This window comes from Anomaloglossus baeobatrachus, chromosome 4 (assembly GCF_048569485.1).
Source record: "Anomaloglossus baeobatrachus isolate aAnoBae1 chromosome 4, aAnoBae1.hap1, whole genome shotgun sequence".
NCBI classification, from domain to species: domain Eukaryota; kingdom Metazoa; phylum Chordata; class Amphibia; order Anura; family Aromobatidae; genus Anomaloglossus; species Anomaloglossus baeobatrachus.
The window spans coordinates 30,252,647-30,276,627 of record NC_134356.1 but is presented as its reverse complement, the minus strand read 5'-3'; positions in this window follow the sequence as shown (position 1 = coordinate 30,276,627).

The window sequence follows — 23,981 nt, the reverse complement described above, 5'->3', positions numbered from 1 at the left end:
CTGGACTGTGACTTGGCCATTCTAACACCTGGATACGTTTATTTGTGAACCATCCCATTGTAGATTTTGCTTTATGTTGGGGATCATTGTCTTGTTGGAAGACAAATCTCCGTCCCAGTCTCAGGTCTTTTGCAGACTCCAACAGGTTTTCTTCCAGAATGGTCCTGTATTTGGCTCCATCCATCTTCCCATCAATTTTAACCATCTTCCCTGTCCCTGCTGAAGAAAAGCAGGCCCAAACCATGATGCTACCACCACTATGTTTGACAGTGGGGATGGTGTGTTCAGGGTGATGAGCTGTGTTACTTTTACGCCAAACATATCGTTTGGCATTGTGCTCAAAAAGTTTGATTTTGGTTTCATCTGACCAGAGCACCTTCTTCCACATGTTTGGTGTCTCCAAGTGGCTTGTGGCAAACTTTAAACAATACTTTTTATGGATATCTTTGAGAAATGGCTTTCCTCTTGCCACTTTTCCATAAAGGCCAGATTTGTGCAGTGTACGACTTATTGTTGTCCTATGGACAGACTCTCCCACGTCAGCTGTAGATCTCTGCAGTTCATCCAGAGTGATCATGGGCCTCTTGGCTGCATCTCTGATCAGTCTTCTCCTTGTGTGAGATGATAGTTTGGATGGACGGCCGGGTCTTGGTAGATTTGCAGTGGTATGATTCTCCTTCCATTTCAATATGATCGCTTGCACAGTGCTTCTTGGGATGTTTAAAGTTGTGAAAATCTTTTTGTAACCAAATCCAGTTTTAACCTGATAACGACGGCCGTACGACTTAAAGCGGCGGCAAAACAGGGTACTTATTCTGTTCCGCCGCTTTAAAGCAGCGGCCCGAAAAAACCCTGTAGCGCCCCCCAGCGACCGAAAATCTCGGGGGTTTCAGCTACCGGGGGTAGCTGCGACCCCCCAGATTATGAATCGGGGTGTTTTTTATGGACCCCGATAATGTGATCGGCGGTATATACCGACGGTCACATAAAAAAAAAAGAAATGGCCGGTAAAACTGATTTCTTTTTCATCTGACATGATCAAACATGTCAGATGAGAAAGAAATCTAAACCCCTAGTGCCCCCAAAGCCCCCAGTACCGGAGAGTCCCCCCCCCCACCCCTACCCCCACCCCTACCCCCCCTCCGGAGCAGTCAAAATGGCGCCGAAGCGCACATGTGTCGCCAGGGGTTAAGGGGATACCCAGAACCGGGCCAAGGGGTTGCTTCTGGAAAGGGGATCACGGTGTCGTGGCCCGGTCCGTGCTCCCTGGTTCCACAATAAAAAGGGGTTTTATGTTCGTGACGCCACCCGTGGAATGTGATCAGAGATGACCACCGCTGCTGCAGAACCTCCGGGGTGATGGAAGGCAGCTTGAGATGGGACGGCTCCCCACGGGTAGAGCCTTTTCCCCGGGGCAGTGTGTTAGTCTATGGGGGGAGTGCAGGACACGAGCACAATAAACAGGCAGACTCACGGTTTTGCAGTTTCTTTGTCCTTTACTGATGATGGTATTCAGCAGAGTACTGTCCACGGAGTCTGTGAGGGGTTCAGGGTTTCTCCCACCCAGCCGGGCCGTTTTGGCTTCCTTGCCTGCACTGTGTGTCTGTGGCCCTGCTGCTGAGTGAACTATGCAGCCGGCTCTGCTCTGCTCTGCTCCTAGGTACCGACCTGACAGGCAACTCGAGTCCTTCCTAGTATGTTCCTGAACTCTGCGTTTGTTGCTTGTGTCTGTGGTACAGGTGAAAGATCTGGAATCTTCACTTCTCTGGTGGTAACTGTGCAGCATGTAACCTGCAGTCTCGGATCCAGCATCCGTTCTGTGTGCTCCACTGGGGATGAGCTCTGCAATGCTCTGTCTCCCAGGAATGTTCTCTGTGTAATCTGTCTCCTTTCCTCAGACCCTCAGCTAGGCCTGGAATTGGTCAGTGGATCCTGAGGTGAGCTAAAGCCAGCTTCCAACCTGCAGAGATCTTGTCTCCTCAGTGCTCTGCACTGAACTTCCAAACTGAAACTACTTCTGACCATTTCCTCCCCCCCCACCAGAATATACAGGGAAGCAGCTTGGTCTCCCCCTTCTGGCCAGGAGGTCTTGGTGTTGTGTGTGGGGAGTTAACCCTTTGTGTGGCAACCCTGGGGTGCCACACACAGAAAACTGCCGCCGGCGCCGGCTCTGCATTCATTTCCCTCCGATCTGAAATGATCAAACATTTCAGATCGAAGGGAAATGTCCTCCCCCTGACCCCTCCTGTGGTCCACCGGAGCCCTCTGGTCACCGGAGCCCCCTCCGGTTCTCCAGAGCCCCCCCCCCCTCCCCCCTCCGGAGCGTGGAAGATGGCGGCGCGCAGCGTACAGCGCGCGGCCGCATTCATTCTGCTCTTTCTGCCGTATGTGACACGTCACATGCGACAGAGAGGTGTCCCCAGGTCCTGCTAGGTCACTCCCCGTCACCCCCCCCAGCCCCCGGTCTTACGTTACCTGTCTGGTGATCCGTCCCGCGATCACGCCGCCTCCTTCTTGAATGCTGGCGGCGCATGCGCAGACAGCGGCTGTCAGCTGGATCCCTGCAAGCAGGGACGCTGATGTCGCTGCTGCACAGGCTGCTCCACTGTGGACCGGGGGAGAGTGAGTGCAGTAATCTGCAGCCACACTCCTCACATGGAGAGACTGCTGTTCCAGAAAATGGGGGGTACGTTCTGTGAGTGTGCCCCTCATATTCTGGAATGAGGTTACTGCAGGTCACTCTGCCCTAAGTTGGACCGGGGCAGTGTGAGTGCAGTATTCTCAGATTACTGCACCCACACTGCTCATGGAGAGCTTGCTCTTCCAGAAAATGGGGGATACGTTCCCTGAACGTGCCCCCCATATTCTAGAAGATCCAGAGTCGGCGTGGGACCTCCAAAATGGATTACAGCGACCGGAATTTCTTTATTTTCAATAAATTGGGGAAAGAGGAATGTTTCGGGGAGTGTTTTTTCAAATAAATTTTTTTAATCTTTATTTTTTTCTATTACTGACTGGGTTAGTAATGTCGGGTATCTGTTCAGATGCCGTGACATCACTAACCCCAGGGCTTGATGCCAGGTGACATTACAGCTGGTATCAACCCCATATATTACCCCGTCTGCCACCGCACCATGGCACGGGATGAGCTGGGGCGAAGCGCCAGGATTGGCACATCTAATGGATGCGCCACTTCTGGGGCGGCTGCGGCCTGCTATTTTTAGGCTGGGAAGAGTCCAATAACCATGGCTCTTCCCACCCTGAAAATACCAGACCCCAGCTGTCCGCTTCACCTTGGCTGGTGATCTAATTTGGGGGGGACCCCACGTTTTTTTTTTTAAAATAAACGCCTGGGGAGCCCTCCAAATTGATCACCAGACAAGGTGAAGCTGTCAGCTGTGGTTTGCAGGCTACAGCTGTCTGCTTTACCCTAGCTGGCTATCAAAAATAGGGGGGACCCCACGTCGTTTATTTTAATTATTAATTTTTTGGGGGGCTAAATACAAGGCTAGGCACCCTTTAGTGCCACATGAAAGGCACTAAAGGGCGCCAGCTTAGAATATGCAGGGGGTGGGACGTTATATATGTTTGACATCTATCCATTCATCCATTGTAGCATTTTAGGCTGTGCGCCCACAATCGGGATTTGCAGCGTTTTGGGCGCAGAGTGTGTCCATAGTGTGTCCCTGTGTCCATAGCGCTGCATTGTGCAGTAGAAGCACAGTGGAAGGATTTTTAGAAATCCCATGCCCAATGTGCTTGCCCAATGTGCTTCTTTTCTCCGCAGCATACACTGACGTGCCGCGCAGCTTCCCGAGCCTCAGCATGTCAATTTATGCTGCGGAGACAAGAGTGTTCTCTGCAGGTAGCATAGAGCTCCACAGCGGCCTGAACCCAAATCGTGGGCATGGGCAGCTGCGTTCTCCCGTGCACAACACTCACATCTCTGCAGGAGGCTGACACTGTGTACTAGACGCCGTGTCGCTGGCTCATGGCCACATAGCCTAAAAGTGAGACATTTGTTGCTACAGCAACATTTTTGTGAAGTACCTGTGGATTCAAAATGCTTACTATACTCCTGAATAAAATCCAGTTTCCAAAATGGAGTCACTTGTGGGGGGTTTCTAATGTATAGGTACCCAAGGGGCCCTGCTAATGTGACATGGTGCCCGCAATTTATTTCAACTTTTCCAGAATTCAAATGGTGCTCCTTCCATTCCAAGCCCTCCTATTTATCCAAACAGAGGTTTTTGGCCACATGTGGGGTATCCCTGTGCTCATAAGACATTGGATAACAACCTGTGGGGTCCACGGTTTGTTGTTGTCTCTTGAAAAAGTAAGAAATTTGATACTGAAGCAACATTTTTGTGAAAAAAATGAAAATTTTCAATATGGCAACCTAAGCTTATCAAATTCTGTGAAGTACTCGTGGATTCAAACTGCTCACTATACACCTAGATAAAAGCCTTGAGGTGTCTTGTTTCCAGAATGGAGTCACTTGTGGGGGACCGCCACTGTTTAGGCACCTCAGGGGCTCTCCAAATGCAACCTGGCGTCCGCTATTGATTCCAGCCAATTTTGCAGTCACATGGCACTCCTTCCCTTCCGAGCCCTGCCATGCGCCCAAACAGTTGATTTCCACCACATATAAGGTATCACCAAACTCAGGAGAAATTGCACAATAAATTTTATGCTGAATTTTTTCCTTTTACACTTGTAAAAAAAAAAGCTACCTGGTTGAAATAACAATTTTGTGGTAAAATTTTATTTTTTTTTTTTCATGGCTCAACATTATAAAATTCTGTGAAGCACCTGGGGGTTCAGGGTACTCACCAAACATCTAGATAAATTCCTTGAGGGGCCTAGTTTCCAAAATGGGGGTCACTTGTGCGGGGTTTCTGCTGTTTAGGTACCTTAGGGGTCCTCCAAATGTGACATGGTGCCCGCAATCTTTTTCAGCCAAATTTCCTTTCCAAAATTCAAATATTGCTCCTTTCGTTCCAAGCCCTCCCATTTGTCCAAACAAAGGTTTCAGACCACATGTGAGGTATGACCGCGCTCATAAAAAAGTGGTTAACAAACTTTGAGGTCAAATTTTTGGAATTACCTCTTGAAAAAGTGAGAAAATTGATGCTAAAGCAACATTTTTGAGAAAATTATTAAACTTTTCAATATGACAACGTAACGTTAACAAAATCTGTGAAGTACCTGTGGATCTAAAATGCTCACTATACCCCTAGATAGAAGCCTTGAGGGGTCTAGTTTCCAAAATGGTGTCACTTGTGAGGGATTTCTTCTGTTTAGGTACCTTAGCGGACCTGTAAATGCAACATGGTGCCCGCAATCTATTTCAGCCAAATTTGCTTTCCAAAATTCAAATATTGCTCCTTCTGTTCCGAGCCCTCCCATTTGTCCAAACAGAGGTTTCTGACCACATGTGGGGCATCAGCGCGCTCATAAGAAAGTGGGCAATAAGTTTTGGGGTCCATTTTGTTGTGTTATTTCTTCTAAAAGTGAATAAATTTGGGTTAGAGCAACATTTTTAGGTAAAATTTAATTTTTGCTTTTTTTCATTCTACATTGCTTTTGTTCATGTGAAGCACCTGAAGGGTTAATAAACTTCTTGAATGTGGTTTTGAGTACTTTGGGGGGTGCAGTTTTTAGAATGGTGTCACTTTTGGGTATTTTCTGTCATCTAGGCCCCTCAAAGTCACTTCAAATGTGATGTGGTCCCTAAAAAAATGGTTTTGTAAATTTTGATGTAAAAATGAGAAATCGCTGATAAACTTTGAAACCTTCTAACTTCCTAACAAAAAAAAATTTTGTTTCCAAAATTGTGCTGATGTAAAGTAGACATGTGGGAAATGTTATTTATTAACTATTTTGTGTCACAGAAATCTCTGGTTTAACGGTATAAAAATTCAAAAGTTGAAAATTGCTAAATTTTCAAAATTTTTGCCAATATTCAATTTTTTTCATAAATAAACGCAAAAAATATTGTCCTAAATTTGGTACTAACATGAAGTCCAATATGTGACGAAAAAACAATCTCAGAATCACCGGGATCCGTTGAAGCGTTCCAGAGCTATAACCTCATGAAGGGACACTGGTCAGAATTGCAAAATTTGGTCTGGTCATTAAGGTGAAAATTAGCTCCGTCACTAAAGGGTTAAACGTCTCCACAACAGTATCACAGACCTGCCTGTTGTGTTCCTTGGTCTTCATGATGCTCTCTGCGTTTTAAACAGAACATGAGACTATCACAGAGCAGGGGCATTTATATGGAGACTAGATTACACACAGGGGCTTATATCATATATCATCAGTCATTTAGGACAACATTGGATCATTCAGAGATCCTCAATCAATTTCTGGAGTGAGTTTGCTGCACTGAAAGTAAAGGGGATGAATAATATTGCACGCCCCGATTTTCACTTTATTCATTTTTACAAAAGTTTAAAATAAGCAATAAATATGGTTCAACTTCACAACTGTGTCCACTTGTTGTTGATTCTTCACCAGAACATTAACATTTTTATCTTTATGTTTGAAGCCTGAAATGTGGGAAAAGGTTGAAAAATTCAAGGGGGACGAATACTTTCGCAAGGCACTGTAGATAGGAGATAGATAGAGGGATAGGTTTTGAGACCTATCTATCTTTCTTGTAGGAGTCATGCTCCAGGGATATACTGGTGGGATATGTTATATGCAATGTATCATACTGATTGATCTCATACATGCTAATGTATGTAAAGTGCTGTGAAATTAATAGCGCTATATAAATTAATAAATATTATCTATATATATAATTGCCTTATTCTGTCTGTCTTGCTCCAAAATTGTGTCATAAAAGTGACAACTGTCGGATTGGCCGCTGGGCTCGGCCTGGCCCCGCCCCCCCCCACGGATTGGCCGCTTGCCTCGGCCTGGCCCCGCCCCCCGCATGGATTAGCCGCTCTTGGCTCGGCCTGGCTCCACCCCCCATGGATTGGCTGCTCGCCTCGGCCTGCACCCAGCCCCCACATGGATTAGCCGCTCGCCCCGGACCTCCGCACGCATCGCCCGCTCCAGCGTACACCGGCTCCCGGTACACATGTGCAGGGAGCCAGCATACGCTGCGGTCAATAATGAAGTGTCATGCAGCGGTGAAAGAGTTAAAGACACTGCAAGTCACTTCATTATAGGCAGCGGGCACCCCCAGAAGAGAGAAGACAGAAGAAAGAAGACCCCGCAGTCATACTCTCCAGGCGCCGACCGGGGCAGGTGAGCACATCAAGGTCCTGCAGCGGCGGAACACACACACACACACACATAAGAACAGACACACAGATCACACTCACTCACTCTCACACACACATCAGATCGCATCCACATACTCACAACATCCCGTGATATCGCTTAAAGGGGCTTTACACGCTACGACATCGCTAATGCTAAGTCGTTGGGGTCACGGAATTTGTGATGCACATCCGGCCGCATTAGCGATGTTGCTGCGTGTGACACCTATGAGCGATTTTGTATCGTCGCAAAAACGTGCAAAATCGCTCATCGGTGACATGGGGGTCCATTCTCGATTATCGTTACTGCAGCAGTAACGAAGTTGTTCCTCGTTCCTGTGGCAGCACACATCGCTGCGTGTGACGCCGCAGGAACGAGGAAGCTCCCCTACCTGCCTCCCGGCCACAATGCGGAAGGAAGAAGGTGGATGGGATGTTACGTCCCGCTCATCTCCGCCCCTCCGCTGCTATTGGGCGGCGGTTCAGTGACGCTGCTGTGACGCCGCACGGACCGCCCCCTTAGAAAGGAGGCGGTTCGCCGGTCACAGCGACATCACAGGGAAGGTAAGTATGTGTGACTGCTCTGGGCGATGTTGTGCGCCACGGGCAGCGATTTTCCCGTGTCGCACAACGGATGGGGGCGGGTACCCACACTAGCGATATCGGTACCGATATCGCAGTGTGTAAAGTGGCCTTTACTTCTCGGCGGCGATACTGTGCGTGCAGTGACCTTCCAGGACCTGCCGGAGGATCACATGGCTGGAAGCATGTGGTATCTCCGGATGTTGTGAGTGTGTGAGCGCGTATGTGCGATATCGTCAGTGTGTGCGTGCGTGTATGCGATTGGGTGTGTGCGTGTATGCGATCAGGTGTGTGCGTGTACGTGATCGGGTGTGTGCGTGTGTTCTGATGTGTGAGTGTATGCGATCGGATCTGTGAGTGTCGGCAGAGGAGCACGGCGTGCAGCACAGCTGCTGGGACCGCCCACCGGAGGGCACAGGGAGAAGTAGGGTGTGAGTGTATGCGATCAGATGTGTGCGTGTATACTGTCTGATGTGTGACTGTGGAGCACGATGGGGGGTGCGCAGCATGGGGGATGGAGCACGATGGGGGGTGCGCAGCATGGGGGATGGAGCACGATGGGGGGTGCGCAGCATGGGGGATGGAGCACGATGGGGGGTGCGCAGCATGGGGGATGGAGCACGATGGGAGGTGCACAGCATGGGGGATGGAGCACGATGGGGGGTGCGCAGCATGGGGGATGGAGCACGATGGGGAGTGCGCAGCATGGGGGATGGAGCACGATGGGGAGTGCGCAGCATGGGGGATGGAGCACGATGGGTGTGCACAGCATGTTGGATGGAGCACGATGGGGGGTGCGCAACATGGGGGATGGAGCACGATGGGGGGTGCGCAGCATGGGGGATGGAGCACGATGGGGGGTGCGCAGCATGGGGGATGGAGCACAATGGGGGGTGCACAGCATGGGGGATGGAGCACGATGGGGAGTGCACAGCATGGGGGATGGAGCACGATGGGGAGTGCGCAGCATGGGGGATGGAGCACAATGGGTGTGCACAGCATGGGGGATGGAGCACGATGGGGGGTGCGCAGCATGGGGGATGGAGCACGATGGGGGGTGCGCAGCATGGGGGATGGAGCACGATGGGCGGTGCGCAGCATGGGGGATGGAGCACGATGGGGAATGGAGCATGATGGGGAGTGCGCAGCATGGGGGATGGAGCACGATGGGGGTGCGCAGCATGGGGGATGGAGCACAATGGGGGGTGCGCAGCATGGGGTATGGAGCATGATGGGGGGTGCGCAGCATGGGGGATGGAGCACGATGGGGGTGCGCAGCATGGGGGATGGAGCACGATGGGGGTGTGCAGCATGGGGGATGGAGCATGATGGGGTGCACACCTCCCCCCAAAACACACACACAGCGCCACACGCGCACCGCACAACACACCACACACACACACACTGGGAACCACAAACACCGCCCTACACAGACAACGCCACACACACACAACACCCAACACACAAACACTGCGGCATACACAAATATACGCACATACCGCGCAACACACACACTGCACAAAACATACCTCCCCCAAAACACACACACGCACTCCACACCCACACAAACCGCGCAACACACACACACACACAGAACGCTGTAGACACACAGCGCTCCACACACAACGCAACACACACAATGCAACACACATACAACACCGCTCTCACACACCCCCCCACCCAGACAACACCCAGAACATTTACAGTGGCCTACACAAACACTGGCTACTACACACAACAATATCGATATATATAGCAAAAAACATACATTAACTACACAATAAATTCTAGAATACCCGATGCGTTAGAATCGGGCCACCTTCTAGTTATTATTATATTCCTTCATCATGATGATGATGACTTAATACAAGCATCGTAGTGTTCACCGTAGACACTAGGTGTCACTGTTGCTGGAGATATGTAAGAATTTGTAACAGGACATATGAGCCGTGAGTGGCTGTGACCGCATGGAGTGACTGGGGAGGCTATGTACCTGCAGCACCCCACAGTGAGCCCCATAAATAAGGGTTAAACAAGCCATGTCTTTTGACTGAAAGCTTCAAAGAGAAACAGCACAAAGTTGAGTTATGCCAGCTGGCTAGCAAAAATTTCCTTGAGCTTGCGGGAATCCAGAAGTGGGAAGATTGTGATCCTGAGTGAGGAGTTGGTTTATAGGTGCAAGTGAGAGCAGAAGTTGCAGATTGGAAGAGCGGCCTGAGGAGTTATGGGTGTGTGGCTGCGGGGGGAAATTTAGGAGGGCCCCAATGAGTGAGTGCAAGTCTGAATGTGAGTACCGTAAGTGACTTCCAAACAGTGGCCATCTCAATTATAGAAATCTTATCAGAAAATGTATTAATTTCTCCATTTATGAGCCACTTCTCCCCCTGCTTCTGAACCTATCATCCACTCTGATGAAAAAACAGCTCAAATCTGTCTTGGTCAAAGCAAGATGGCTGTCAATACAGTGTGATGTCAGTTTATGAAGCCTATCGCACTTGATGGAAAGGTGAGAAGGAGGATGAGTGACAAGAACTCGACACAGACAGGCAGATTATGCTGCAGTTTTGTAACGCCTGCCTGGATCAACAGACTCAGGGGGGATGTAATGGACAGACTAGAGGGAAGCCACTCACCAAGCAGGACCCCCAGAACCCTGAAACCCTTTAACCCCTATACAGGAATTTGGAATTACACAGGGCCCTGGAGATGACTACCTGTGGAAGGCTGCAGTCCGATGAGAGTAGTCGTCAGGCAGGGTCAAACCAGGAATAGCAGAACAGGCACAGAATTGGCAGACAAGGACGTAATCAGAAAATGGAGCAGAGGTCAAATCCAGATCAGGCAGCGAGGTACAAAAACAGCAGGCAGAAGGGTAGTCAGAAAACACGCAGAAGTCAGCACACAGGAATCACAAAACAGAATAGGGCGGATCAGGAGCCAGGAAATCAAAACTATCTCTGGCAGTGGTCATGTGACAGGAGGGGGAATAAGAAGGGTGTGGTGTCTTCCCATTGGCTGTAGTTGAACGCTGGCAACTTCAGCTGGAAGACACACGCCACCCACAGTCAGTCAGCGGTACTGCAGATCCCAAGATAACCCAGCCCAGTGGATGATCGGAGCCTGCGCCCACCGCTGCCGCTGGCATCGACTCCTCTCCCATCACCAGCACCATCCACGGCAGGAATACGGCGTCGCCTGGCGATCGGAGCAGAAGTCGCTGGAGCAGACTCCGGCGGTGACGTAACAAGTTTATGCTGGATTCACAGCCTCACAGCTCAGTACTGCTGCTTCTGTCATTGTGCTAGAGAGAAAGATATGCAGGAATCTAGTCCTCTGTGTGTGCTATGTATAGAGGTATCATAGGAGATAGTCTCTTCCCTCTAGCTCAGAGAGAACTGCTGAAAATTTTAGATAGAGCCTAAAGAAGGAAAAAAAATGGTGGAAAAAGGCGATTCAAGTCATTAAAAGGACAGGATTAGTGTCCCCTGTGATGACAGGTAATAATAACATTTTGACCTTCTGTCACGAGGATCTCCAATCCTTCAGAGACCTGTGACAGGTTTGGATTCTAAGTCTTACATTGCCTTGTGAGACTCTGAGTTGTAAACATATTTGCTTTCTTTTGGGACAACAAGGGTTAAGGATTTTTTCATTGGTGGTAGTTCCATGTTTGTTCATCTCAGGTGCAGCGGGTTGTGACCACTCTCCTTCCCTTTAAATAGTCACATGTTCCATCACCTGATGCCAGTTATAGAATCTCATCATTCTGAACTGATCACGGTGGAAGAAGCAAGTCTCTTGAAGTTGCTGAAGTTGAGCCTCTTGAGCCCTAGTGTTTTGCTGCAATAGTTGTTGCCTATGCTTTGGTCTATGTCCCCTGTCTGTCTTCCTTCCCCTGTGTTTTATTACTGTAGTGGTGAAGTCTAGTGCACTCACCAGCCTTTACACTATACAGGGTGAGTAGAGGGACAGTTAGGGACTAGGCACGTTATGGTGACGAGGTGAAGGACTCGCATAAGTACATTAGGGGAGTTCAGGGTTCAGACAGGTTAGTGTCAGGAGGTGACCCATTCCTTGCTCCCTGTCATGGTGTAGGTAAAGAGTAGGGGACAGGGCTCCTAGACTGACCCTCAGGCTAGGAGACCAGAGCTATCCCTAATCCCAGAGTTACCTGTGAGGCTGAGGATATCTGGGCCACCTTACTCCTCCCTGATCTTATACCCCCCTCCTCCTAACCCATAGAGAGGGCTGGGTAGGAGTGATAAAGCCAACAAAAATAGACAAACAGGGGAAACCAAATCTCATGGTACACACACAGAGGTATAAGACAAAAAGAGCTTAAGATGAAAATAAGAGCAGGGAGGAAACAATAAGACAATGGGAGAACTCCACAACAACTCCACGCACAAAGCAATACAATCACCAGCAGGACTGACATACAACAGTACATGGACCAGTTTAGCAAAAGCTATAGTCGGCATGGGAAGACAGGCTTCACCATCTTAAAAAAGCAGGGCGTGACTGTGATAGGTCTCCCACAACATGTGTTTCAAGAGGTAACCAACAGGCTAGCAGAAATTAACTCCTGCAAGCCCCATCACTAATGGGAACAAAGCTGGTTGACACTTGAGCCTGTCTGTGGACTTCAGAAGCACCAAAGGAGGCATAGTGTGAAGTGTCAGATTCTGCAGTGTTTGTCAGATGCTGCCATGACACTCGGCAAATTTAGAGCCAAACACTGTGTGACACTATCGTTAGGGCCTTCCTGTAACATCTGCCTGGAACCACAGTCTCAGGATGGCTGTCATGGACAGGCTAGAGGCTAGCCACCCACTAAGCAGGATCCCGAGATCCCTGAAACCCTTAAACCCCTATACAGGGATTTGGAGTTACTACAGGGCCCCAGAGATTGCTACCTATGGAAGGCTGCAATCCCAAGAAGAGTAGTCATCAGGCAGGGTCAAACCAGGAGATACAGAAAAGGGACAAAGTCAGCAGACAAGTGCGTAGTCAGGAAATCAGGCTAAGGTCAAAACCGGAGATGGCAGCGAGGGCCAAAAATGGCAGGCAAGAGAGTAGTCAGGGAGCAGACAGAGGTCAACACAGGGATCAATATACAGATCAGGGCGAGAACCAGAGACAAGCATGATAAACTAGATTCTTTATCTGGGGGTGACCAGCAGACAGGAGGAGGAATAAAAAGGGTGTGGTGCCTTACCATTGGCTGTGGCTGAAAGATGGTAACTTCACCATCTTCACCACAGTCAACCAGTGGTACTACATGTCCTAGGAAAACCCAGCTTAGTGGATGGACAGAGCCAGCACCACCCATGGCGGGAATATGGCGACACCTGGTCACCAAAGTAGAAGTCACCGGAGCAGACTCTGGTGGAGACGTGACAATTCCTCTCCCTTTCCATCCCCGTTGTAACCTCTGTGTTGTGCCTGATCGTGACACCTGGAGTCTCCACTAGAGGGAGCTTAGGAGCTGATTGCATACCGTTCATACACTCAATAATAATACAGTATTCAGTAAGCTTGTGAGCTCCCCCTAGTGGAAGCAAAACATATTGTTTTATGCCTATATCTCTGCAGGATTTGGAATGCCATGACCAGCTATATAGAATTATTAGGAAATTGATCAGCACAAAATATTAGAACTAAAAATGATCATTTTAAACAAGGGTGGACATTTAGTTTAAGCTACATGGTCACTGAATTGCGTAGGGGGCAGTGATTTTTTTTTTGGGAGGGGGGAGTTCAGGCTATTAATTCACCAGGGTTGATTGCATTTTCAGGATTTTTTTGGGTCCGGTTCATGGAACAACCGACTCTACTGTGCGGAAAGTGAGGTGAATAACACATTTCACAGTTGGCAGTAATCAAAAATCATGACAAAGATCCAGTCATAGACACTGAAACCAGGTGTTCTCCATTTTACATGTCTGGGGAATTCTAGCAGTGCTGTTTTTAATGATAACTATATTTGGGAACAGATGGGGCAATTAGTAGCATGTCATTTTGACTGATCCAGCTAACATCCTGGCCTGCGAAGGGTCCCCGGGGATCGAGTGTTGTCATCCAGTGCTATTCAGATTTCCTCCTAAAACATTACACTCCAAATATCCCGGGGAGCATCTGAGGGCAGGTGGATTTACCAGTGGATCTGTCAGTTCATGGGAAAAAGATCAAAACCGGCAAAGTGGCCAAAAAAATCCAATTAAACCACAGAAGCTCTTGCGTATGTTCAAGGAAAATGTTGCTGTACGAAGCAATGGACAGCAGTGACGAAGCCATAGGGGGTGCAGAGATTATTATAAAGGGTGGGTCGGGGCTCATTTACCAGTTTTGCAAGGGGGGGATTTTTAATCCCCTCTATGCTAATTTTCTGGCATGAAAAGTTGCAAAATTGGAAACTGTTTTGGTGGGAAAGGCTCAATATTTATTTATTTTTTTAACCTTTTGCATCAGGACCTAGCCAAAGATATGAATGCAGGTGCAAAAAAAGGGGACAGATCCTGCACACAAAATCAGGGGCACACTGGGTGAATACAATAAACAAAGAACACCTTTATTGGGTACATAGCAATGACATGTTAAAAACATTAAAAACAAACATGAAGACAAGAAACATCCATTTGGCGGAGCCAAGCCCAAAAATATCACACCAAAGTACCAATATGTATATGAGGAAAAAATCAAACAGCATAAATAGTATAAAATACACTAAATTTGTGCAGTATCAAATATCATATGTCATGAGAATCCTCTGGTGATATTATAGCATAATCAACCTGCGTAAATAAAGTGCATAAAGCCTATATCATGAAGCCAACAAGGAGCCAAGTATATTGGTGGCTATAAATGGTTGATGTACATGCAGTCACAGCGGACATAGATGCCCTGGAAAAACCAATAAGTAAACGTGATATCACAATAGCGAAATGGCACCAGAGCATATGTGCAACAAGGTGGTAAAAACACAATCACTGTGGCGCAAAAGCATATATAAGCCCAAAATAAGAGGGCATAAACATGCAGCCAAGGGGTGCAAACCTATGTGAGCCGGAGATGGAAAACAGAAAGCTCCAAGGGCTGCATGGTGATACAATCAATACCAAAATATGGCATGTGTCCCAATTGTGGCCACCCTGCTGTTACTTTTGCGCAATGCCGGGCACGCACATGCGTACATGGGTATGTGGGCACGTGCGTGCTTGCCTGTACTATTTGCAGCTCATTTGTACCATTTTGCGCATAAGTTTTCATCATACTTATGCACCATCGTATGTGCCATGATTCATTTCATGTCTGGCTATTTTCTTTGACTGGTACATCCGCCTTTGCTATACAACAATAAAAAATGGCTTAGGTTGAAAATGCCCATTAATAACTGTCTATATTGCCTTATTCTTCCTCATGCAATTACTGCATAGATAGGGCCATATCCATTATATATATTGATCTTTGTATGCGTCTTCTCATACTAACATGTCTGTCTGTGTGGGTCCACACTGTTTTTCCATTATAAAGTTATTATATTTCTATTTATTATCTGGTCCTTTTCTTGTTGGTATCCTCCCATTGTTCTGCCCTCAGGTGGGAGATGCCCTCACACACAGGGTTATTCTTTGTGAACCCGTGTGCTATCATTGCTAACAGTGGGCGATCTGACGCGGTGGTTTTGTACCTCTGCACCGCGCCGACTCCACCATGTGCGTCTTGTTTACATATTCTGCGCATGCGCGCTCCTCCTGCTCTGTGCTCAGCAGTTTTTCTTTTGATCCTCTTGCCATTCCGTCCCCATGTACTGCGCAGGCGCGCAGACCACACTATCGCGCCAGTATTGTGGCCTCACTCCCGGCCGGCTGATCATCATGCCACCATATTGTCATGTGATGTTGCACAGCGCTGATTGCACCCTGCTTTGCTGCTGCACAGGTGCGTGTGTTCACCTAATTTATTTATGTACATATATACTCCTCCGTTGGGGGGATTCTCATGACATATGATATTTGATACTGCACAAATTTAGTGTATTTTATACTATTTATGCTGTTTGATTTTTTCCTCATATACATATTGGTACTTTGGTGTGATATTTTTGGGCTTGGCTCCGCCAAATGGATGTTTCTTGTCTTCATGTTTGTTTTTAATGTTTTTAACATGTCATTGCTATGTACCCAATAAAGGTGTTCTTTGTTTATTGTATTCACCCAGTGTGCCCCTGATTTTGTGTGCAGGATCTGTCCCCTTTTTTTGCACCTGTCTTCCTCCCTGCACCAGGGTGCACCTTCTCTTGACTCATTCATTTTTCATTGTAGTGGTGCGCTCCGCCCTTTTTGCCTCTCCAGTTGTCCCCTTCTGTTCCCCACATGGGGTTACAGTTCTGGAGCAGCACACCGTTGTATCATTAACGTTTATTGTGATATATACTCAATAATATTATTATTGTACGAGTTTGGTGACTCACTTGCTTTTGTAGCAGCATTGTACTGCAATTGGCACTGTTACTTGTTATCGATATGGATTGGGACACACGTGAGGCGACGTGGCAGCAACACTCTGATAATGTTTTTTCCTCCGTGCCCCCAGCCAAGATTTCTGATGAATTTTCCCTCCTTACTTCTGATTTATTGTCAGCCCATAAAACCGGCATACGCCTATGGTGGAACATACGCAGCCTTGAGGAGTACCTCAGGGCTGGTATTGTTCCACGTGGTCTCCGCGTTAATATTTTCCCTGCCTGGGAACCATCTATCGCATTTCAAGATACTTGGGAACAGGGCTTGCTCCGTTGTTCCAACATCCTCATCAACATGTTGCTTGAACACGACAGGGTATTATTGGCCACTACCAAAACCAACATCAAGGACCTGGAGTCCAAACTGGCGAGATTTGAGGACCGCTCTCTAGTCACTACATTCCAATCTAAACTTAAGGAGCAGATGGACAAGTATGAGAAAGAAATAGTTGACAGGAAGTGTGGGAAGTTTCAGCGTGATAGGGCTGACTTTGATAACAAGGTGGCTTTCAAGTGGAGGCACAGAGGTAACTCCCGTGGTCACAACACCAATCGGGCTTATAGGAATGCTGCCAATACGTTTCCCTCGGCACAGGAAAACAGTTCCAGTGATTTTTTATCCACCAGCAGCGACCCCGACGCAGGGTCAGAAGAGGTGGGCGCAAGGGGCAAGGCCGCAAGAAAACAAGGCTACAAAAACCGCCAATTACCCTTCAGGAAGACGAGGTATCGATTCTAAATAGGGATGGCACTCCAAACATGGATACAGACAACCAGGTAAGAGGCTCTCTGCAGATTATCAATTTATCCACCTACGAACTATCTCTACAGGAAATTTCAGTGTTGGAAAGAGGACTCACCTTTTCACCCACACACTCGTTTGATAAATTTTCTCTGATCAAAGACCTTTATCTTTTTTGTCGTAACCTCGTCTTCCAGGTTATCTACAGGCGACCTCAAATCATGGACCAATTAGCACCGGATGAACAACAAACCTTCCAGGATTTATTGGAGTTACTGGATGAAAATTCGGACATACCAGGTAGGAAACACTTTCCACTCAAAAATAAATCTATTGCCACTCCCTCATTTTCCTTGGTACCCGCCATAAAAATCTTCTTCGAGTTGGCCAGAGCAGATATGACCAAGCTCACATCTCGCTCCCCTAGGGCACCAAATCTGTCCTCTCAGGAAAAACAGGCTATCTCAAAATTAAAGAACAACAGTGACTTCCTTATTAAGGAAGCCGATAAAGGTGGGAACGTGGTGCTGTGGCCCACTGATATGTACCTCGATGAGGCTCATAGGCAGCTCAACAACACCACCTATTATATCAAACTTCCCTCTGATCCAACACAGGTGTTTACCTCTAAACTCCATCATCTACTGCATTCTGCCCATCGCTTAGGTGTCATATCCGAGAAGGAGAAGAAATATATGTGGGTCACTGACCCCATTGTTCCAACCTTCTATTTACTGCCCAAGGTCCATAAATCCACCTCCAGGCCCCCTGGCCGACCCATCGTGGCAAGCATAGGGAGCCTGTGCGAAAGGGCCAGCACCTATGTGGACTTCTTCCTTCAACCCCTTGTCAGTAAACTCCCTTCCTTCATCCAGGACACCATGAATTTTGTTCAAATCTGCAGAGGAATCTCTCTTCCCCCTGGTGCTCTCTTGGTAACATGTGATGTTGAATCACTGTATACCAGCATTCGACACCCAGATGGCATGCATGCGGTCACACATTTTTTGGACTTACAACTCCGCTCTGACCGCATGCATGACTCTTTCCTGATTGACCTCCTTGATTTTGTCCTATGTCATAATTATTTCCTTTTTGACAGGACATACTATAGACAGGTCTCAGGAGTGGCAATGGGTGCTCGCTGTGCGCCTTCCTTTGCCAACCTTTTTTTAGGTTGGTGGGAGTCAACCATTGTCTTTCAATCCCAGGCATTTAAAGAACATGTGCCTCACTGGTATCGCTATATTGATGACATCATCTTTATATGGGACGGCCTTGAGGAAGAGTGCCATGCCTTTATCTCCAGCTTGAATGTCAACAATTTTAACATTCTTCTCTCCCATCATATCTCGTCTACAGCGGTATATTTCCTGGACCTGGAGGTTTCCATCAAGGACGATGGCCTCTCTACAAATCTATATAGGAAGGCCACAGCAACTAACAGCTTGCTCCATTTTACAAGCTTCCATCCACGGCACACCAAATCTGGTATACCCACTGGGCAATTCCTTCGAGTTAGACGTAACTGCAGTGAAGACAGTGATTTCAATAAACAGGCTCTCAATCTTACCTCCAGGTTTTTGGATCGAGGCTACCCCAAGAAGATAATCTCTCAGGCATACCAAAAGGCTAAAAGTGAAACGCAAGCATCCCTCGTCAGACCTAAACCGATATTTAAGGACAATTGTGTCAGGTTTATAACCACGTTTAACGACGAATGGAAACAGGTGAGAGATATTTTACAAAGACACTGGCCTATTCTTACCACAGATACACAGACTTCGTTGGTGGTCTCTCCACAACCTCTTATTACTGCACGTCGGGCACCCAATCTCAGGGACCTCCTGACTTGTAGTCACTTTGTCAGACCCACGACCAGATTGCATCGTGGTGTTATCCTCAAAGGTTCTTTTCCATGTGGTGACTGTAACATTTGTGGCTTCATGAGGGCTACCCATGATGTCTTTTACAATCCACAGGATTCTACGAATTATTCCATCAAGTCTTACATTAACTGTAAGACTAAGAATGTAATTTACTGTATCGTATGCCCTTGTGACAAAGTATATGTGGGGCAGACTACACAAGAACTCAGGAAGAGGATTCAGAAACACATCTCGACAATCAATCTGGCAGCCTCGGATTCTCTAAAAGGTAAATCCATCACCTCAGTGGCAGCACACTTTTTGCAACAACATCGGGGTAGCCCACGTGGTATCCGTGTGTATGGGCTACAAAAATGCAGCACCAATGCCAGAGGGGGCACCTGCACTAGATGGCTCCTCCAAAACGAATCACGATGGATCTTCAGATTGAATTCCATGACCCCATTTGGGTTGAATGAGGAACTCCTCTTCACTGGTTTTCTTGGTTGATCTACTGCCCTTGTTTCTGGACTTTACCATAACATGTCACCTTCATGTCACGTTCTTTTCATTTAAATTTTCTAAATTATTCCTTTGTTTTCCTTTTTCTCTTCCTTAGGCACATTTCTGCTTAAATTTTTCTGTGGATCTACAGGTTTTTGCCTACCCTTGGATCTCTGCTCAAGTGGAACACTGGACCTGGTTTATCCAACCCATGTCCATGAGTTTGGAAAACATCATGAATACGGCATCCCATGGGCTGGCTTCTTCTTCGTGCATCCTGAATTCCGTTCTCTTGTTATCATGCCATCTGGTTGCTCACCTGCAAGTGTCCTTAGTTGTTATGACACATTTGTCTTTATGATACTTCGGCGCAGCATTAAGTGTATTGCCATTGTTTCTATGGGTATTATACCGCAATTGTGGCGACGCATTCGATATTTCTGTGCAGTATCAAATATATCATCGTCACTATGGGCAGCTTGTCCCAATTGTGACCATTTTTACATGCTTTTTCTGTACAGCTATAAACATATTACTATTGTTATAATGGGTTTTGTGTCCCAATTGTGGCCACCCTGCTGTTACTTTTGCGCAATGCCGGGCACGCACATGCGTACATGGGTATGTGGGCACGTGCGTGCTTGCCTGTACTATTTGCAGCTCATTTGTACCATTTTGCGCATAAGTTTTCATCATACTTATGCACCATCGTATGTGCCATGATTCATTTCATGTCTGGCTATTTTCTTTGACTGGTACATCCGCCTTTGCTATACAACAATAAAAAATGGCTTAGGTTGAAAATGCCCATTAATAACTGTCTATATTGCCTTATTCTTCCTCATGCAATTACTGCATAGATAGGGCCATATCCATTATATATATTGATCTTTGTATGCGTCTTCTCATACTAACATGTCTGTCTGTGTGGGCCCACACTGTTTTTCCATTATAAAGTTATTATATTTCTATTTATTATCTGGTCCTTTTCTTGTTGGTATCCTCCCATTGTTCTGCCCTCAGGTGGGAGATGCCCTCACACACAGGGTTATTCTTTGTGAACCCGTGTGCTATCATTGCTAACAGTGGGCGATCTGACGCGGTGGTTTTGTACCTCTGCACCGCGCCGACTCCACCATGTGCGTCTTGTTTACATATTCTGCGCATGCGCGCTCCTCCTGCTCTGTGCTCAGCAGTTTTTCTTTTGATCCTCTTGCCATTCCGTCCCCATGTACTGCGCAGGCGCGCAGACCACACTATCGCGCCAGTATTGTGGCCTCACTCCCGGCCGGCTGATCATCATGCCACCATATTGTCATGTGATGTTGCACAGCGCTGATTGCACCCTGCTTTGCTGCTGCACAGGTGCGTGTGTTCACCTAATTTATTTATGTACATATATACTCCTCCGTTGGGTATTTGTTTTACTTTCCCTGATGAAGCCGCCCTTGCGGCGATACGCGTCGGGCCGTCCACTTTGAGCGGTTACTCTTGCCTTGCCTCACCTCAGGCCATGTGCATTTGACCTCCTTCATTTCCCTCTGGTGACCCCCTTGCCACCATCTATTTGCCCTGCTTCTCATGCCATATTTTGGTATTGATTGTATCACCATGCAGCCCTTGGAGCTTTCTGTTTTCCATCTCCGGCTCACATAGGTTTGCACCCCTTGGCTGAATGTTTATGCCCTCTTATTTTGGGCTTATATATGCTTTTGCGCCACAGTGATTGTGTTTTTACCACCTTGTTGCACATATGCTCTGGTGCCATTTCGCTATTGTGATATCACGTTTACTTATTGGTTTTTCCAGGGCATCTATGTCCGCTGTGACTGCATGTACATCAACCATTTATAGCCACCAATATACTTGGCTCCTTGTTGGCTTCATGATATAGGCTTTATGCACTTTATTTACGCAGGTTGATTATGCTATAATATCACCAGAGGATTCTCATGACATATGATATTTGATACTGCACAAATTTAGTGTATTTTATACTATTTATGCTGTTTGATTTTTTCCTCATATACATATTGGTACTTTGGTGTGATATTTTTGGGCTTGGCTCCGCCAAATGGATGTTTCTTGTCTTCATGTTTGTTTTTAATGTTTTTAACATGTCATTGCTATGTACCCAATAAAGGTGTTCTTTGTTTATTGTATTCACCCAGTGTGCCCCTGATTTTGTGTGCAGGATCTGTCCCCTTTTTTTGCACCTGTCTTCCTCCCTGCACCAGGGTGCACCTTCTCTTGACTCATTCATTTTTCATTGTAGTGGTGCGCTCCGCCCTTTTTGCCTCTCCAAAGATATGAATGCAGCTCTAGATGGGAAGGGAATGTACACGTAACGACGTATCTAACGATATATCGCCGGGGTCACGGATTCCGTGACGCACATCCGGCATCGTTAGCGACGTCGTTGCGTGTGACACCAACGAGAGACCGTTAACGATGGAAAATACTCACCAAATCGTCCATCGTTGACACGTCGTTCCTTTTCAAAAAATCGTTGATTGTTGAGGACGTAGGTTGTTCGTCGTTCCCGAGGCAGCACACATCGCTGTGTGTGACACCTCGGGAGCGACGAACTACAGCTTACCTGCGGCCGCCGGCAGTTAGGAAGAAAGGAGGTGGGCGGGATGTTACGGCCGCTCATCTCTGCCCCTCCGCTTTTATTGGGCGGCCGCTTAGTGACGCCGCTGTGACGCCGCAGAACCGCCCCCTTAGAAAGGAGGCGGTTCGCCGGCCACAGCGACGTCACTAGGCAGGTAAGTCTGTGTGACGGTGACTAACGATATTGTGCGCCACGGGCAATGATTTGCCCGTGACGCACAAACGACGGGGGTGGGTACGCTCGCTAGCGATATCGCTGCATGTGACGGGGCCTTTAGAGACCCTTCCTAAGAGCAAGTCAGGAGTTACAGGTGCAGATTTTAATGACAAAAAGGTTTTCTGACGTTATTGTAATGTAAGCCACTACTTAAAGACGGACGAGTAGTCAGGAAAGCCAGAGTCTGGTAACAGGAGGACACGTATGAACACAGGGAGAATTCAGGCGTAGTCAGGTCACGATCCGGGGTCCATATTCCAGAAAGACACGTAATAACTTCAGGGAGAAAACTGAGACGTGGTCAGATAACGGTCTGAGGTCAAAAGCCAAGAAGTCGCGACAGGAACAGGGAACAGGCAAAGAGAAGTCAAGCAACAGTCTGGGGTCAGAAAACAGAGATCAGAGCAAAGCAGATACACAGGTTAACAGCACAACTACCAAACCAAAATGTACGACTGGCAAGGTTCTGGGGGAGCATGCTCAGTAAAGAAACAGGGCAATTACCAGAAAGATGAAACACCTGAGCACACACCTCCCATAACCAGAACGGAATCCTGCACTGTCAATCAATCTGCTAGCTCGACAGTCCAGAAAACACTGCAGAGCATCTCCAGTGCAAGATGCTCTACATTGAGGAATCATGACAGTTATTTGATTCATCTATTAGTTGCACTTATATACAAAGCCCAACATGGTCACATCTGGGCCATGAAGCCTGATAGGACCCCAAATAAAAACAGTACTAAAGATAGTTGATCATAGTTGGGGGATGAGGGATTCTACATGATTTGTATTAGAATGACCTTCCATTTATCCCGTCAGCATTCTTACCCTTTATTTTGGTTTTTAGTATTTTTAGCCCTATACCATTTTTCTACACTTATTTTGAGGTATTCTCTTTATTATTTCCAGCATTTTAACTGTTGCTTTTGTCAATTTCCACGACATAAACAGAATCATCTCTTGGAAAACTTCATCAATTGGAACAAAATTTAAAACCTAACTCAATTTTATATATATATATAAATATATAGGACTATAGTCAGTAGGACTATCAGCTGTGTATCCACCAGACTTCTGCACAACACAACTGATGGTCCCAACCCCATTTATAAGGCAAGAAATCCCACTTATTAAACCTGACAGGGCGCACCTGTGAAGTGAGAACCATTTCCGGTGACTACCTCTTGAAGCTCATCAAGAGAATGCCAAGAGTGTGCAAAGCCGTAATCAAAGCAAAAGGTGGCTACTGAAGAACCTAGAATATAAGACATATTTTCAGTTGTTTCACACTTTTTTGTTAAGTATTTTATTCCACATGTGTTAATTCATAGTTTTGACGCCTTTAATGGGAATCTACAATTTTCAGAGACATGAAAATAAAGAAAACTCTTTGAATGAGAAGGTGTGTCCAAACGTTTCTCTGTACTGTGTATATATATATATATATATATATATATATGAAATATAAAAGAAAATCATGTTCAATTTAGTGATTTTATCTCCAGCTTTATACAAAAGAGAGACTGAATTTGGTTGCAGTAGGTCTCTCTGCTGTCTCAATATTGTAACAGCTGTGGGAGACTTCCTTCTTCTGAGCTTCGAAATGCCACTGTGTGGGTCAATATGCAAAACAAGGAAGCCGCGGAGACAC